Genomic DNA, 20,933 nt, shown 5'->3' on the forward strand with positions numbered 1-20,933 from the left:
TATTCAGTGTTAATCAAATTACTAGTTTATCGTAAAAAAACTTGAAATTTGATAGGATATCATAATTACTTTTTAATTTTAGAAAAATTATTTTATTCATATTAATGCGAATTTTTTTTATAAATATTTATATGATGATGTATTAATTTTTAATTCAAAATTTTATTTGATCTAATGTTATAACAAGCAAGTTGCTAAGATTGAGTTAACAAGAAAGCATGGAAATAATATTCTTTTCTTGGAAAAGTTGAGTACCGAAGCAAATGCTTTTGCTTTCCCGTGATAATATAACAAGTCCATATATATATTCTTTTGGATAACATGGATGGTGTTCTTGTGGTAATTGTGGATAAAATGCATTGGTTACTTTGTAGCCTAGCGTCCCAAATGTGACCTACAAAAGTTGGATCATTTACATAGCAATAATATGGTTCATCTAAAGAGAGATGGGCTTTTGTTATAAATAACCCATTTCATTAGTTCACATCGCTAAATCCACTTGGATATATAGTTTCCGCCCCCGCCCGGTTGCAGGTCAAAAGAATTCCGCCTTCGCTTCATTGTAATGTAATTCATTGGGATTCCATTTCTCCGCGTGTTCTTGGATTGGAAAGCTTTGATCTCAGGTTAGTTTTTTTTTTTTTTTTTTTTTTTTTCTTTTTTTTTCTGTTTCTGTGTTTTTGGTTCTCCGACATCTGCCGTCCTTGGTTTATCTACTTTCTTTTGTGTGTGTTTGTTCCCTTCTCTTAGGATTGGAAAGCTTCGATTTTGGGTTTAATTTTATTCTCATCTGTTTTTTTTATTTTTTTTTGTTTTTTTCCTTGTCCTTTTCTTCTTTTGCCCTTGCTTGACCTAACATTTATTTTCTTTTTTTGAATTAGCTTAAAGAATCTTAGTTTGGTAGAGTATTAGTATCAATTTGTGGACTGTATCTTCGTCGTGTTTAACCGTCTTCTCATTTCTTGCAGCTTCGATCGGTCTTCCCTCTTCTTGGCATTGGAAAGCGCCCACTGAGTTAGTTCTTTTCTCTTGTTTCTGTTTCGGTTTTGTCAAATTTTTTCTGTGTGTATGTATTGTAGTATTTATTGTTAGGGGTTGATTGACTCCTAAACTTTTCTGGGTCAATTCTAAGGCTTTTACCCCTCTTTTCAGATTTATATCTTTGATTGTGATTAGATTATTTATCCTCTGTTAGTCACACTTTTCAATCTCTGTTGTATGCGAACGTTTAATTACCGACTCAATTTTTTTTCCCTTTGAATTTTTTTTTATAGGGTATATATATGGATAATTTGCAAAAATAAGCTACATCCAAAAATCTTTTATGGTCAAAGATCTTTTGAATTTTTAATTTGATAAATGGTATTCCTTAAATATGATAATTTAAAGGAAAAATTGCCCTTTGATTAGTTTGAATCAATGTTTGTTCTTGAATAATCAAATGTTGAATATTCACTGGATTCATCAAAATAATAAATATTTTCATTATATGATGAAAATTCGATTGTTTCAACTGGATAGAATCCAATAGTATATAATTCTTTCAGAAGTTTAACTTTATGTTTCTTTTCGTTTCGTTTTGGACATTCATTTGCATAATGTCATTCTTCATTACACAACCAACATGTACAATTCTTTACTTTACCCATTGGACAAGATGATTTTTTGTCTTCAAACTTTTTATATAATTTTCTTTTTATAAAGTTTTATGAAAAAATTATTTTTGAATTTCCTTTTCTTATAAGGAATAAATTTTTTATTAAATGATTTATGAGGTTTATTAGTTTTGATTTGTTTGTGTAATTTTAGATGTTTGTGTGACATGTTTGTTTTACAGCCATACTCTTTTACTGTGAATTCCATTTTGTCACAGTAAAGTTTATTGTTTTGTTTGTAAGATTTGAAGATCTTTTTATTTAGTGTCCCGTCGTGACATTTTTTTGTTATTATATCTTTGATATATTTAATAGCTGCTCCTAAAGTTTTGGCATAGAGACTAGTTAAGAATTCATCTTTACTATTTATTAGTATATTAGATATCTTATTAAAGATACTTAATTTATTGTTCATTTTTATCCGCGTCTATTAACTGATAATATTTTGTTTCATAATCACATATAAATTCTTTTAGATAACATAAATTGCATAATTTGATATTATCCAGAATAAAAATTGCTCTATTTTGCTCTATGTTTTTAGCTACTAAATTAGCATCATTATTTGATACTCCTAAAAATTTTTGGTACAAGGCATCAACGAATAGTTCAAATCGATGTCCTGTCATTCCTTGTGGTAGATTGGTAATTACTAAGTTTTCAACCCAAGTTCTTAGTGCTCCTACCAATGTAATTTTTATCATCCCATGAGTTAATACTTGGACGTTCTCACTTTTATCCAATAATGAGGTTGATTGAATTTGTACTGATTGTTCATTTGCCCAATAATCTATTCTTGATTTTCTTTCTTTAGCTGTTGAACATCCTAAATCTAAAATATTTTGTTTTACAAATCCTGATGTTTTGGATTTTCTAAGGATATCTCTAACATCTTTATGTGTTCCAAAGTAATGGTCTTTGTTATATTCGAATTCATTCTTCAGGAAGGTCACTTTGATTGATTAATCCTGGATTCTGAGTAGTGGCCAAATCTTTGCTTTCCTTTAACGATCACTTGTTCAAACGGAACTTGCTTTTCAGATCTTCAGATTTACTCTGACCATGAATTTTCAATCGTTGGCTTCTAGCCTTCTTCTTCAAGCCCTGCTTATTTAGTTAATTGTCATAAGGTTTAATTTGTTTTCTAATTTTATGTTTCTTAGTTTCTGATAATCTTCATATGTCTTGTATGAATTAGAGCATAAAAAACTTAAGAAGAAATAGGGAGATTCGAACTTCACTTGTTCATTTACACCACAAACATCTCCATTTATAGGTGTGGAAAAACGCGTACAAAGATAAAAACGAAAAATGAGGGACCACCCTTAACACTACATAATTGAAGACAACTCAAATAAGGTTTGAGAGGATGCCTTTACACGTGGTATGGTCCACGATTATATATTTTATATTGTATCGCTGTCTGAATCGCTAGTGGTTTCGGACTACTTTTTTTATTGGTTTTTCGTCCTTGACAGCTGATTCTTCTGTCTTTATTGATATGCAATGTCCATATTTGTGAATGGAAATCGTTGTTCCTAGTTTTTTACATAGCATTTGTTGAGTCTTTTTTATCATGTCGACTCTTGATTCATAGATTAGAGCTTCAAATTGTGCTAACATTGTTAGATTTTTCTTTTGAATGAGCTCCTTGTGTCCTGTGGTTAATAAAATTTTACTAGATTCAAAATTTATTTTAACCTTTGAATATTCGTCAATTTTTCCTGTTTTCGAGATCATGTCAATTAATGTTTTTATTCTTATCTCTGAGAGTGTTGAAATGTCCGTCACTGGTTTATCTTCATTTGATCTTTCGAATAAGAACTTTTCTTTATTCCTCCGACATTGGATATATATCATTGACTGGTAAAATTTGTCACTATCTCAATCTGGAAGTATTGAATGAATGTTTAATGTTAATATTGGATCGTCCTTGAAAACTGCTTTCTTGAATTGGATACTACTATTTCTCAGTTGATAGAGAAATATAGTTATATTTTTTGGTTGTTTGGACTGACTTCTAATCTACTTAATAATCCGTTTGAGAAAAATCTTGCAACTTCATGTACTGGTGATCCTTGTAATGTTCTTGCTCTAGATATATTTTGTGTGTCACAAATCTGTAACCAAAATCCTGCAGATGTTTTGGTTCTCAAATAGTTTAATGTTTAAAAAAACTCAGTCTTGAATTTTTATGTGAAATTTGTTTTTTTTTTTTTTTCAAAAATTTGCATTCATTCAACTCTTCTAGATTGGGATAGTGACAAATTTTATCAATCAATGATATACATCCAATGTCGAAGGAATAAAGAAAAGTTCTTATTCGAAGGATCAAATGAAGATAAACCAGTGACATATATCTTAACACTTTCGGAGATAAGAATAAAAACATTAATTGACATGCTCTCGAAAACATGAAAAATTGATGAAAATTCAAAGGTTAAAATAAGTTTTGCATCTAGTAAAATTTTATTAACCACATAACACAAGGAGCTCATTCAAAAGAAAGATCTAACAATTTTAGCATAATTTGAAGCTTCAATATATGAATCAAGAGTCGACATGACAAAAGAGACTCAACAAATACTATGTACAAAAATAGGAACAACGATTTCCACTCACAAATGTGGACATTGCCTATCAATAAAGACAGAAAAAGCTCAAGGATGAAAAAACAACAAAAAAGTGGTTCGAAGCCACTAGCGATTTAGACAGCGATACAATGTAAAATATATAATCATGGACCACACCACGTGTAAAGGCGTCCCCTCAAACCTAAAATGAGTTGTCTTCAATTATGCAGTGTTAAGGGTGGTCCCTCCTTTTTCGTTCTTATTTTTGTACGCATTTCTCCATGCCTATAAAAGAAGATGTTTGTGTTGTAAATGAACAAGTGAAGTTGCAGTCTCCCTCTTTCTTCTTAAGTTTTTTATGTTCTGATTCATACAAAACGTATGAAGATTATCAGAAACTAGGAAACATAAAATCAGAAAACAAATTAAGCCTTATGACAATTAACTAAACAAGGAGGGCTTAAGAATGAAGAAGGTTGGAAACCAACGATTGAAAATTCATGATCAGAGTAAATTTGGTGATCCGAAAAGCAAATACCGTTTGAACAAGTGATCGTTAAGAAAAGCAAGGATTTTACCTTTACTCAGAATCCATGATTAATCAAACAAGGTAACATTCCTGAACCTCCTGTTGCCCTTAATTTAAAATTTGTCCAAGAAAAACCTAGTTATGCCTGGTATGACTATCAAACAGGAAATATGCATTTTAAATAATCAGCTTCGAAAATTAAGAGATAAAAGTAAAACTTTGTTAAACACAGATTCAATATGCATTCAGATCTACAAAGAATATAATATAATAAATCAACAAATATTTATTTTAGAATGTAAACTAATTGAGAAATATGGTGAAGATAGTTTACAAGATATAGATGATTAAGATAATGATTTTCGCAACCTGGTATTAGAGCCAGAATAATTAAGAAACAAGACTAGGATTAGAGCTACTATGGCGTCCAAATCACCTTTAGGAGAAGGATTCAAAGAAACACGAATGTATATAAAATCTAAAAATAAGATCCAAGAATAAAAGTATTGGATGAATAAAGGATGTACATCAGTACGATCAAATTATAAACTTGGCAACTAAGAACATCAGTTTCAGGATAGATATGACTAAAGAACTGCTAAATACTGATATAAGAGCACTAAACCACTCTTCGATTCCCGAAGAAAACGATATAATAATTTCAGATATAGCAGATATTGAACAAAAACGTATAGATCTTGAAAAGAAAAGGTCTTCCCTCATTTACTAATGACAGATCTAGAAATAGAAGAGATTGAGAATAATAAAAAATACGATTTAAATATCACATTCAACTAACATAAGTTCTTAGAAATTAAGAAATTCAAAAATGACAGTTCTTCGCAACAATTGCTAATCAGTCAAGGTATTTTTACTAAAATATCTCAAACATTAAATCCAAGAAATAATCATATATTTTATTTTTTAAAAACAAAAGAAAAATCCTTACGAATAAATCTTGAACATAAAAATGAAATACTTCTATTAATAGCAACAAAAGTAGAATCAATTATGAGACAAACAAAAGAATCAGAAAAAATAAATTAAAATATATCTATATTGGAGGGATTGAAATAATAGTTCATTTTATTTTAGGGAAGAAATTGATTCACCAATCGAAATTACTGTACGAGGCAAACAAATAAATAACTATGAAAATTTCATATTAGGAATAATTACAGGTAATCTCTGTTATTTAAAACTTAAATTTTACTTATATTCACAATTCTCAATATCTATGCAAGATAAAGATATTAATAGAGTCTTAACACTCGAATATCATTTTAAAAGAAAAAATTTAATGAGATCAGAAAATGCACCAATCAACATACATTATGTTGTTAGATTAACATTATCAAACAGTGTGCATTCACACAGTTCGCAATCTAAAGAAATGATCGAGATTCCAACGATCTTTCAGGACATCACAAATGGTCGAAACACCCAAAAAAGTATTCATTGAAGAAATAAATTCTCATAAAACATGGAGTTCGGATGATCACCAAATAACGAAACATTCATTACCTAGAAGATTATTATCATTTGCTAGAAATGATGAAGATATACTCGAGAAAATTGAAATAATGAACCAAAATATTCTTAAAACTAATCAGGCTATTGTTAATGAATCAACTTCATCATAACTATTTTAATGACATACATAATTAAATTAGAGAAAGATATAGAAGAATTAAAAAATAGGTTTAATAAGATTAATATATATAGCAATACAAGAATTGGAGAAAAGTCTCAAGGAATACATCGACTTAGCCACAACTAGATTAATAATGGGTTTTTTTTATTTTTAATTTTAAAAAAAATTTATTTTCAAAAATAATGTGGAATGGAAGAAATTTCAGAATTTTGGTAAAACGCCGTTTGAAACAGCGGACGCTCGATTAAAATAATCGAGCACATGGCAACGTCCGCTGCCACCCCACCCCTAGCGTAGTCGTTATTTTTTCATTGTGCGTTCAAAAGAAGTGTTAGTTTTATTGACGCGGAAAACACGGTATTTACGCGCAAATTAAATGCACGCGTACATATATCTAATATATATATATATATACAAATCTCATTCAGGAATATCATTCAACAAACCTTTCTTCCTTTAATCTTTTTCTTTTTCTGTTTTTCATTTTTATATCCGAAAATTCATATCGATAATGGAAAACATTGATATACTTTTATATTTTGGTGGTTATATTTTTGTGGATAATGGATCGGTTATGTATAGTATCCCTTATACTAGACCGATGCGAGTATTACGATCCATTACTCTGTTTGAGTTGGTTGAAGTTGTGCATCAAACATTGATGATTGATCCAATGCATTTTACTCTCAAATTGTCAACGAAATATTCCTTCATAAATTCATCTTGACATGGAATTCAAATGAATCTTGTCGATGATAACGCACTGGAGTTTATGATGCAATCTCCCAATATACGTATATTGCATTTGTACGTCGAAGCAAACCAAATTGACCATCATGTTGGTCATGACGACCAAGAATCAAATATTTTACAAGTCAATGAAGGAATGAACTACATGTATCTGTATCTTGAAAGTGGATCGTGAGAACAATATATCGCTGGCACATCCGAACCTGATCCTGCAAATTGGCCACAAACGACATGTGGTTGGGAACAAAATGCTGGTGCAACAAATTGGAATTCAGAAAATCCAAATTTTGCGCCACGTGTTGATGATCCTAGGAGTGAAAACGAAGATGTTCAGAGAATCGATACGGAGCCAGAGATGTCATATGGGGAGTCTGAGGAAGATGACGATGACGATGTGGAAAATGTGAATGATGATGAACATGTGAATATTCATGCAAATACTGATGAGAGAACGCCATCTCGTTCACCACCTCGTCAAACTTTACAGAGGCAAGTTGTTCCATTCCTTTCTACCACTTCTGATATATCATTTTTTTCAATACATATTTTGGAGAAGAGATTCCTGATTTTATTGGCGTATCTCATGACATACGAACAAGATAATATAATGAGGAAAGAGGAGAACTATGTGTAAACATGGGTTTCAAGGATTAGAAAGATCTGATTGCATCTGTGAAAGATTATTCGGTCAGAGTATCCAGACGTGAGTATCGTGTTGTTGAGAGCACACACATTTTGTGGAAAATACAATGCAAAAATGATTCTTCTACCGTCAGATGTCATTGGGGTCTTCAAGCTTCTTTCAAAGAGAAACAGGTTATTGGAAAATAACCAGATATGATGGACCTCATACATGTATATATACCAACGTCGGCATAGACCATCACAATTTGAATAACGATATGGTTGCAAATACGCTATTGGGCATTGTACGATTTGATGTTTTATACGAGATTAAATATATTATAGAGAGTGAAAGATAAATATGGATATCAAATCTCGTATACGAAGGCGTGGCGGAGTTTGAAACGCGCAGTGAAAATTGTTTATGGAACATGGGAGAGCTCTGTGCAATTGCTATCAAAATATATGCGCGCTCTTTGCAAATACAATACTGGAACAATTTTTGACTGGAAGCATCTTAGAAACAATGAAGAAATAAAAACATTGAACTATTGTTTTTGGGCGTTCAAGCCGTGTATTGATGGATTTCGAAATTGTCGAAAAATCATTAGTGTCGACGGTACACATTTGAACACAAAGTACAAACATAAAATGTTGAAAGCTGTCACTCTGGATGCGAACAATCAAGTGCTACCGCTGGCTTTCGCAATTATGGATGAAAAAACATCTAATTCCTGGAAATGATTTTTGGAGAATGTTGGCCGACATGTCGCAAGTGGTGAAAATGGTGTGTGCCTAATTTCTAATAGACATAAGAGAATTGTGCGAACAGTTGAAGATCTGCCCAATTTCAAACCTCCACAAGGTGGGCATTGTTTTTGTTTGAGGCACGTGTGCTCAAATTTTAATACCAGGTTCAAAGACGTGCATTTGAAAGATTTATGTTGGGAAGTAGGAAGACAACATCAGATTTATAAATTTGATGCAACAATTGAGGCAATCAAGAACAAAAACATTTTGGCACAGATATTTGCCTGGAATATTGAAAGAAAAATGGAGTATGGCCATGATGAAGGTTGGCGTTGTGGAGTGATGACGGCCATCATGTTCGAGTGCTTAAACAATGTGTTAAAGGGAGCTCGTAGACTGCCTATATTTGCAATAGTGCATTTGACCCTTTTGAGATGCGTCCAGTACTTCATTGAACTTGTGACAAGGTCAACGTTTGGTTCAGAAAAATCAATTGTGGTCGGATTATGCATGTCGAAAATATGAAAAATGAGCGAGAAAATCCAACGAACATCGTGTTGTCAAATATGATATACGATCGCAAACTGCTCAGGTTGCGACCGGAGGAAGGCCAAGTCACGTCCAACACATACAAGTGATGAGAATATCAACTACAAATTGTTCATGTGGTAAATGAACAATTTTCGGTATCCCGTGTTCTCATGCTATTTGTACCGTTAAATGATATTCGTTAGATCACACAATACTTGTGCAGCCATGGTACAATATATCTAAGTATCTCGCAACATATTAAAGAAGATTTGAACCTCTTGCAGATGAGCGATATTGGGATCGGCCTACATTTAAGTTGCAACATAACCCGGTTAGACGTGAAAGAAGAAGAGCAGGTAGGGATACAACGACTCGACTGAAAAATGAGATGGACAGACCAGTAGCGAGAGAGAGACAACTACGAAGACTGAATATGTACAAACTTTGAAAATTATAATTTGTCGCTTTCATATTTTTTTATGAAATATATTTTTGCATTAAATATATATTTATATATATATATTATATTTCGAAAACATCGGATGAAAGTGGCATGTGGATGAGGACAAAAAGTCTACAACAAAAAAATGTTTCTAAATAACATATGAGTTTGGTAGCTTTGGTTAAATAATGTATAAATTTGAATAAGATATGTATTTGATATTGTTGGTTGGAACGTGTTTATGTATTTTTTATAATAATTATTACTAATCAAATTGCATAGAATAAGAGATAACATATCTTTAAATGTCAATACACGAATATATTAACTCTAAACTGATAAATAAATATATGAATCAAATTACAAAACAACAAAATATATCACGGTTGTTCTTGACAATTACAATTATGCAGATGACCACCGGTTCCACAAGCAGGTGGTCTACGTCTTCGTTGTCCTCTACGCACTATAAGAACATCAACAGTTTCTTCACTCCTCTCTTATTGCTTATCTGAATAATCAGAAAATATTACAGGTGAAAAAAAGTTTCTCTCAGGAGCCAAAGTATTATGTTGACCAGGTTGCTGCAGTTAACATTAAGAAGATCTGTAAAACTTTGGATATTTTTCCAAAATGGAGTCTGATAACCGACATCAACATATGATCCAGATGGTCCTGCACTGTACAACCCACCGGATGGTCCAGAATTATACAACCCACTGGATGACCTTGCAGTATACAATCCACCGGATTGTCTGGTATTTTCAAATCCATCGGATGACCATGCATTGTACAACCCACCAGATGGTCCTGCAGCATAAAGTCCATCGGATGGTCTGGGATTTTCAAATCCACCATGTGGCCGAGGAGAAACAAACCCGAATGATAACCGATGTGAATCAGAAGATTGCGTACTAAAATTTTGTGGAAGATTATTTTGTCCGCTAACATCTAAATTTTGCGGATATGGATGGAAACCAAACTCAGATACTGTAGGCGGTATAATGCGTACAGTAATGCGTTCAAACCATGGAAAATAATCATCATCAGTTTGCCTAGATCTTTCATGTCGTTCGCCTCAAGCAACATTATTCAATTTGTTATTTCAATAATTAATAGCATTTTGGTGATGTTCCCTCCAATCTGTGTTGCGGTGACCGATTTTACTAATGCTGTGTAGGTCATCGTAGTCAATTGAAGGTCTTGGAATAGATTGACTCATTTTGAATTGTTTCATCACTCCGTTTGGACGATGCATCTCCACAATTTCAAAACATGTTAGAGGACAAACACATCGCCAGATTCTATTATCTTATGCATCAATGATCACTTTAACATCTTGATTTTTGTTGTTGTAAACTATCCAGTTAAACTGCATAATAAAAATATAAATCAATTTTTTTAATTAATAAATGTAAATTAATTAAATTGTTGTAAAGTTTCAATAAACCAATAACACACATCGTCATTAGTCATACGATCAAAGCTATCTCTTATAATTCTAACAGCGTGTGTTGGTGAATGAGTTTAATGAAACACATTTAATCACCTACAAAAAAATATTATAATAATTATGAGAAAATGAAGTTGTAATTTATATAATGATACTAATTTTTAAATATTACCGTGCACCATAAGAATCAAATGGAATATTTTCATCTTCTGTATTTGAGGCACAGTAAGAGATAAGTCATTCAGATCAAGGTTAACAAATTTAATCTTGCTCCATGCCCATATCTATCATTAATATTAAATAAAATTATAAAATTATTAAAATGTGATATTAGATCATAAAATTTTTTATACCTGCAGGATATATAAAGGCCCAGTTATTATAGCCTTTTCTATACGTGTTACATTGCATAACTCACGATATAAGAACGCCAAAACTGCACTTTCCCAATTGTAAGATCTGATGCGATTAATATCCCGGAGTAGTTGCAAAAAAATAAGTCTTAACAAATCCTCCTTGATAATCTGGAAGCATGATTCATCCGATAATTATTAATACTACACAACGAGTATATTTTATGACATCTGTCTTTGGACTATTATCATCTATAGGTGCAGCCGTGGAGTGTTCATATAAAGCGATCGTCGACATGTGACCACTTTTGAAATGTGATGCCAGTGACGTAAATTTCAACAAATTCAAACATATATGTTGCCACTCTTCAACTTTGTGTGAAGCATCTATACCAGTTATTGGCTCATTATCAATAGGCAGACCCCAAATAATGAAAATATCATGTAAAGTGATGGTTGCTTCACCATATCTAAAATGAAACGTATGTTTCACGTCGCCATCATTCAATAAGAGCAGTAATTAAATGATTATCATAAATTCGAGATCCACACAGCAAAACACCATATATCTCTATGTAATTTAAATATGTTATCTCACGACTGTGCAAACAATTTTCATTATATAAATCCCAAATCAAATTATCTGATCGTTTGACTCTAATTATCTTATCAATACTTTCTGTAGAAATTGTTGACAAAATATGTGTTTCTTGTAAATATAGCACACTGGGATATTCTGGCCCTCGATTTGTTGCCATCCTGACAAAATTAATTACCATAATTGATCAAAAAATAAACTAACTATATGAAATCACGTAGTCTAATAATATGATAAGAAAAATAGTGATATTTAAATATATATATATATATCGGTTTTTTTAATAAATAAAATATATAAATTTACGATATTGTTAGTGATTGATTTAGTACAAAAGTTTAATAGATATGAATATTTTTAAAATGAATAATGATAATGTTCAAAACAATATGATTGAAAAATATGATATTGCAGATAATTTAGAATTATTGAATAAATGGATTATTCCTAAGGTAGAACCTAAATTGGTTTATAAATTAGGAACTTTTGAACGATTAGGTTTAAACAAGTAGTTAAAACTACTGAAGAATCTATTCCTATTCATAGACATGAAATGGTAATTGACTTGTTACAAAAAAAGATATTTTACCTTTACAGAAAACTCATAAGTTTTTACAAATTAGTTTAGTTAGAAGGACTACCAGAAAGCTATTTAGCAGTTTTAAGAGATGGTAGATACTTGAACTGGAAACAATCCCGTATGGAAATTATTCAGTCTAGTCTGGCTCACGGATCAATATATTTTGATGTTTATCCTGATTTTTCTTTATCTGATATAAATATTCTTGATGCTTTAACATTAAATGTTAAAACTCATCGTTGTAATTATATTCCTGAAACAAAAGTTATATGTATCTGTTATAGAATATATTTTAAACCTTTATTTACTTTAAATCCTATGTGTAAAAGAGTAGATAAAGATTTGAATGAAACAATTCTTATAGAAACTAATTTTAGTAGATCTAAGATCACTACTCGTATATCTATAAAATGAGAATAAATTATATTTCCTGAAATTGGATAGTTGTTCCTAGAAATCCTATTATAAATAGTGATTTACAAATTATAATTCAAAATAATGAAGGATCTGTAGAAATACGGTTTTATAATAAACAAAAAAGATTATTGCCATCTTCTGCTAGATCTCTTTCTATAACTAGATCTATGTATTCTCATATTTCACCTTTAGATTACATGATTGATATACATCAATCATCTAGAGCATCTACTTATCAAATAAGATAAGATAGTAGATCTCAGTCTTCTAAAGAGGATGTAGTTGATGAATTAATTATCAACATTGTTCATGGTATTCATAATATTCAAAACATTAGAGAAACTAATACGATATCATAAATGAATTTTATATGATTTTTATGGATAATACACCTAAAATTGATTTTTCTAAAGGATTTTTTCTAGACAAAAGATTAATTTTGAATTTTATCTTCCAAAATGAAATCTTTTCAAAAATTGATATTTCCAAAGTTTTTCTGAAAAAAAATATAATATAATATGATATAAATTTTATTTTTTCTGTGAAAAACATAATAAATTGATTCCTTTTGTTTATTGGTTTATTAAAACTTATTTAATTAATTATATCAATGTTATTGAAAAAAATTATAAACTTTCTTCTAGTTCTATACAAAAATCTTTATATTCTCCTCAACATTCTTTTCAAATTGAAAAGAATAATAAAATTTTAAATTTTACTTCTGTTTCTAAGTTGTTTGACAACGATACTTTACATGTTAGTACTGCTAGTGTAATTTTTTAGGAGAAGAAATTTTTTAATTTTTATTCTATAAATTCTTCTACTAAAATAGTTAAATATAAATTAGTGTAATTTTATTTTTTCAAAATTTGGTTAATATGTTTAACAGTAACATGTAAAGTATCATTATCAAACAACTTAGAAAAAGAAGTAAATTTAAAATTTTATTAATATTTTCAATTTTGAAAAGATTGCTGAGGAGGATATAAAGATTTTGGTATAGATCCAGAAGAAAGTTTATAAATTCTTTCATTAACAACATTGATATAATCAATTAAGTAAGCTCTAATAAATCAAGAGATAAAAAGAATCAATTTATTATGTTTTTCACAGAAAGAATAGAATTCATATCTTATCATATTATATTATTTTTCAGAAAAACTTTGAAAATACCAATTTCTGAAAAAATTTCATTTTGGAATATAAAATTCTCTTTTGTCTAGCAAAAGATCCTTTAGAAAAATCAATTTTTGGTGTACTATCCATAAAAATCATATAAAATTCATTTCGGATATCGTATCAGTTTCTCTAATGTTTTGAACATTATGAATATCATGAAAAATATTATTCTTGTTGATAATTAATTCATCAACTACATTCTTTTTAGAAGATTGAGATCCACTATCTTCTTTTATTTGAGAAGTATATGCTTTAGATGATTGAAGTATATCTATCATATGATCTAAAGGTTAAATATGTGAATACATAGATCTAGTTTTAGAAAGAGATCTAGCAGAAGATGACAATAATCTTCTTTGTTCATTATGAAACTGTATTTCTACATATCTTTTATTATTTTGAATTATATTTTGTAAATCACTATTTATAATAGGATTTCTAGGAACAGCTTGTTTAATTATTCAATTTTCAGGAAATATAATTTATTCTCATTTAATAGATCTACGAGTAGTGATCTTAGATCTATTAAAATTAGTTTCTATAAGAATTGTTTTATTCAAATCTTTATCTACTCGATTTAAAGTAAATAAATGTTAAAATATATTCTATAACAGATACATATAACTTCTGTTTCAGGAATATAATTACAATTATGAGTTTTAACATTTAATGTTAAAGCATTAAGAATATTTATATCAGGTAAAGATAAAGAAATATTAGGATTAACATCAAAATATACTGGTCCGTGAGCCAGACTAAACTGAATAATTTCCATAAAGGATTGTTTTCAGTTCAAATTTCTACCATCTCTTAAAGCTGTTAAAAATCTTTCTGATAGTCTTTCTAATGTTTAAAAGCAAATTGTACTAAACTAATATGTAAAAACTTATGAATTTTTTAGAAAGGTAAAATATCTTTTTTGTTTAACAAACCAATTATCATTTCATGTCTATAAAGAGGAATAAATTCTTCAGTAGTTTTAACTACTTGTTTTAAACCTAATCGTTCAAAAGTTCCTAATTTATAAACTAATTTAGGTTCTACCTTAGGAATAGTCCATTTATTTAATAATTCTAAATTATCTGAAATATCATATTTTTCAATCATACTGTTTTGAACAGTATCATTATTCATTTTAGAGATATTCATATCTGTTAAATTTTTGTACTAAATCAATCACTAACAATATCGTATATTTATATATTTTATTAAAAAAAACCGATATATATATATATATATATAAATATCACTATTTTTTGCTTATCATATTATTAGACTACGTGATTTCATATTGTTAGCTATTTTTTGATCAATTATGGTAATTAATTTTGTCATGATGCAACAAATCGAGGGCCAGAAGATCCCAGTGTTCTATATTTACAAGCAACACATATTTCGTCAACAATTTCTACAGAAAGTATTGATAAGATAATTAGAGCCAAACGATTAGATAATTTGATTTGGGATTTATATAATGAAAATTGTTTGCACAGTCGTGTGATAGCATATTTAAATTACATGGTGATATATAGTGTTTTGCTGTGTGGGTCTCGAATTTATGATAATCATTTGTTTACTGTTCTTGTTGAATGATGGCGACGTGAAACACACACGTTTCATTTTAGATGTGATGAAGCAACCATCACTTTACATGATATTTCCATTATTTGGGGTCTGCCTATTGATGATGAACCAGTAACTGATATAGATGCTTCACATAAAGTTGAAGAGTGACGACATATATGTTTGAATTTGTTGGAATTTACGTCATTCGCATCACATTTCAATGTGGTCACTTGTCGATGACCGCTTTATATGAACATTGCACGGCTGCACCTATCGATAATAATAATTCAGAGACAGATGTCATAAAATATACTCGTTGTGTATTATTAATAATTATCGGAGGAATCATGCTTCCAGATTATCATGGAGGATCTGTTAAAATTATTTTTTGCAATTACTCCGGGATATTAATCGCATCAGATCTTACAGTTGGGGAAGTGCAGTTTTGGTGTTCTTATATCGTGAGTTATGCAATGCCACACGTATAGGAAAAACTATAATAATTGGGCCTTTATATATCCTGCAGATATAAAATTTTGATGATCTAATATCACATTTTAATAATTTTCTAATTTTATTTGATATTAATGATAGATATGGGCATGGAACAAGATTAAATTTGTTAATCCTGATTTGAATGACTTATCTCTTACTGTGCCTCAAATACAAAAGATGAAAATATTTCATTTGATTCTTATGGTGCACGGTAATATTTAAAAATTAGTATCATTATATAAATTACAACTTTATTTTCTCATAATTATAATAATATTTTTTTGTAGGTGGTTAAATGTGTTTTGTTAAACTCATTCAACAACACACGCTGTTAGAATTATAAGAGATAGCTTTGATCGTATGACTAATGACGAGGTGTGTTATTGGTTTATTGAAACTTTACAACAATTTAATTAATTTACATGTATTAATTAAAAAAATTGATTTATATTTTTATTATGCAGTTTAACTGGATAGTTTACAACAAAAAAATCAAGATGTTAAAGTGATCATTGATGCATACGATAATAGAATCTGGCGATGTGTTTGTCCTCTAATATGTTTTGAAATTGTGGAGATGCATCGTCCAAACGGAGTGATGAGACAATTCAAAATACGACAATCTATTCCAAGACCTTCAATTGACTACGATGACCTACACAACATTAGTAAAATCGGTCATCGCAACACAGATTGGAGGGAACATCACCAAAATGCTATTAATTATTGGAATAACAAATTGAATAATGTTGCTCGAGGCGAACGACATGGAAGATCTAGACAGAATGATGATGATTATTTTCCATGGTTTGAACGCATTACTGTACGCATTATATCGTCTACAGTATCTGGGTTTGGTTTCCAGCCATATCCGCAAAATTTAGATGTTAGCGGACAAAATAATTTTTCACAAAATTTTAGTACGCAATCTTCTGATCACATCAGTTATCATTCGGGTTTGTTCCTCCTCGGCCACATGGTGGATTTGAAAATCCCAGACCATCCGATGGGCTTTATGCTGCAGGACCATCTGGTGGTACAATAATACGTGGTCATCCGATGGATTTGAAAATACCAGACAATCCGGTGGATTGTATACTGCAAGGCCATCTAGTGGGTTGTACAGTGCAGGACCATCCGGTGGATTGTACAGTGCAGGACCATATGGATCTATGTTGATGCCGGTTATCGGACTCCATTTTGGAAAAAAATATTCAAAGTTTTACAGATCTTCTTAATGTTAACTGCAGTAACCTGGTCAATGTAATAATTTGGCTCCTGAGAGAAACGTTTTTTCACATGTAATATTTTTTGGTTTTTCAGATGAGCAACAAGAGAGGAGTGAAGAAACTCTTGATGTTCTTGTAGTGCGTAGAGGACAACGAAGATGTAGACCACCTGCTTGTGGAACCGGTGGTCATCTGCATAATTGTAATTGTCAAGAACAACCGTGATATATTTTGTTGTTTTGTAATTTGATTCATATATTTATTTATCGGTTTAGAGTTAATATATTCGTGTATTGACATTTAAAGATATGTTATATTTTATTCTATGCAATTTGATTAGTAATAATTATTATAAAAAATACATAAACACGTTTCAACCAACAATATCAAATACATATCTTATTCAAATTTATACATTATTTAACCAAAACTACCAAACTCATATGTTATTTAGAAGCATCTTTTTGTTGTAGACTTTTTGTCCTCATCCACATGCCACTTTCATCCGATGTTCTCGAAATACAATATATATAAATATATATTTAATGCAAAAATATATTTCATCAGAAAATATGAAAGCGACAAATTATAATTTCCGAAGTTTCTACCTATTCGGTCTTCGTTGTTATCTCTCTCTCGCTACCGTCTGTCCATCTTATTTTTCAGTCGAGTCGTTGTATCCCTACCTGCTCTTCTTCTTTCACGTCTAACCGGGTTATGTTGCAACTTAAATGTAGGCCGATCCCAATATCGCTCATCTGCAAAAGGTTCAAATCTTCCTTAATATGTTGCGAGGTACTTAGATATATTGTACCATGGCTGCACAAGTATTGTGGGATCTAACGAATGTCATTTAGCGGTACAAATATCATGAGAACCCGGGATACCGAAAATTGTTCATTTACCACATGAACAATTTGTAGTTGATATTATCATCACTTGTATGTGTTGGACGCGACTTGGCCTTCCTCCGGTCGCAACCTGAGCAGTTTGCGATCGTATATCATATTTGACAACACGATGTTCGTTGGATTTTCTCGCTCATTCTTCATATTTTCTACATGCATAATCCGACCACAGTTGATTTTCCTGAACCATACGTTGACCTTGTCACACGTTCAATGAAGTACTGGACGCATCTCAAAACGGTCAAATGCACTATTGCAGATATAGGCAGTCTACGTGCTTCCTTTTAACACACTGTGAATTACATTTTGTCACAGAAAAGCCTATTGTTTTGTTTGTAGGATTTGTAGATCCTTTTATTTAGTGTCACCTCATGACATTTCTTCGTTATTATTATATCTTTGATAAATTTAATATCTTCTCCTAACGTTTTGGCATAGGGATTAGCCAAGAATTCTTCTTTACTGGTTATTGGTATATTGAGTATCTTATTAAAGATACTTAATTTGTAATGCTCTTTTGTATCAACGTCTATTAACTGATAATAGTTTGTTTTCATAATCACAGATAATTCTTTTAAATAGCATAAATTGCATACTTTGATATTCTCTAGAATGAAAATTGCTCCATTTTGCTCTATGTTTTTAGCTACTAAATTGACATCATTATTTGATACTCCTAAAAATTCTTGGTGCAGGGCATCAACAAATAATTCAAAATATCGATGTCTTGTCATACCTTGTGGTAGATTGGTAATCACTAGGTTTTCAGCTCAAGTTTTTAATGCTCCTACCAATGTCATTTTTATCATATCATGTGTTAATACTTGGACGTTCTCACTTTTATCCAACAATGGGGTTAATTGAATTTGTGTTGATGGTTGCCCAATGATCTATTCTTGATTTTTTTGCTTTAGCTGTTGAACATCCTAAATCTAAGATATTTTGTTTTACAAATCCTGATGTTTTTTAATCTCTAAGGATATCTCTAACATCTTTATATGTTCTAACGTATTGAAATTTGTTATATTCGAATTCTTCGTTTTTCCCTACATTTGTTCGTAATGTTAATTGTGGTCTAAAATCATCTTCTGATTCTGAAATCGATTCTGATTCTGATTTGATTCTAAGATCTTCATATCTCTGTATTGTTCTGATACTTGATTTGAAAGATACAGTTCTTCTGAATTTATTCATATTTGTTCATAATCAGACTGGTATGTTTCATTGAACATCTTCATACTCAGTTTTTTCATAAATGAGAGGGTTTCTATACCATAATTCAATTTTGAATGGTGGTTTTTCTTCTAGTTTAATTTCTTTTTCTTTTTTCCTTTGAAAGAACTTCTTTAAGGTAGCTTAATATTTATTTACTATATTTTTTTTGTTCTATTATTAATCTAGTTGTGGCTAAGTCGATGTATTCCTTGAGATTTTTCTCCAATTCTTGTATTGCTAGACTAATCTTATTAAGCATATTCTTTAATTCTTCTATATCTTTCTCTTATTTAATTATGGATGTCATTTAAAATAGTTATGATGAAATTGATTCATTAATAATAGCCTGTTTAATTTTTAAAATATTTTGGTTCATTGTTTCAATTTTTTCGAGTATATCTTCATTTCTAGCAATTTTTTCAATTCCCTTGTGACGTCCTGAAAGATCGTTAGAATCTCGATCATTTTTTTAGATTGCGAACAGTGTACATTCATTGCGAACTGTGCGAATGCACACTGTTTGATAGTGCTAATCCAACAGTATAATGTATGTTGATTTGTGCATTTCCTAGCCTCATTAGATATTTTCTTTTAAAATTATAATCTAGTGTTAAGACTCTGTTAATATTTTTATCTTGTATAGATACTGAGAATTGCTGATATAAGTAAAATTTAAATTTTGAATAACAGAGGTTACCTGTAATTACCCCAAGAATAGAATCTTCATAGTCATTTATTCGTTTATCTCGTACAATAATTTCGATTGTTGAATCGATTCCTTCCCTAAAATGAGCTGAAATTATTATTTTAATCTCTCCAATATATATATTGTAGTACCTAAAATCTAATTTACTAAATCGCATGCATTAAATTAAATTAAATAAATATTATGATTATTATTTTAAGTTTAATCGATTTAAATTTTGTTATTTGAATTATGTGTTAATAAAATATTGATTATTTATTGGGATAATAGCCAAAATAGTCTTGTAAGTTTGTTTGTTTTGTGATTTGGTCATGTATGTATTCAATTTTGGGTTTTGGTCCTGTAAATATAGTTATGTTTTGGTTTTTAGTTCTTTTTCATTTAAACAATGTTATTATAATCGAACTGGTGATCAAACCAATCTAACTTAAAAAACGATCCAACTGATTGTACCATTTTAACCGGACGGTCGGTTATATAATATAATATAATTAATAATATATTTAAATTATAAAAACCTAAAAAATTTATATAAATAGAAAAAATATATATTATCGTAGTTTTTGAAAACTAAATAACTATATAAATATATTTAAATATTAGTTATAGTTATATATGTTGAAAAATATATTATTATTATTGAATATTGAATATTGATATTGAATATTGAGTTGTAAAATATTAAAAATTAGTGTGTGATGATGTAGATGATGATGTTTTAATTTT

General features: G+C 30.0%; 1 long non-coding RNA gene across 1 annotated transcript; it reads left to right on the forward strand.

The window, feature by feature from the left end:
- Nucleotides 1-403: 403 nt before the first annotated feature.
- Nucleotides 404-19,151, forward strand: LOC140884542 (uncharacterized). The gene is made up of 3 exons (XR_012150662.1): nucleotides 404-626; nucleotides 969-1,014; nucleotides 18,982-19,151. It is a non-coding gene; the product is annotated as an uncharacterized lncRNA (long non-coding RNA).
- The last annotated feature ends 1,782 nt before the right edge of the window (nucleotides 19,152-20,933 follow it).

Source organism: Henckelia pumila, chromosome 2 (genome assembly GCF_033568475.1).
Source record: "Henckelia pumila isolate YLH828 chromosome 2, ASM3356847v2, whole genome shotgun sequence".
NCBI lineage: Eukaryota > Viridiplantae > Streptophyta > Magnoliopsida > Lamiales > Gesneriaceae > Henckelia > Henckelia pumila.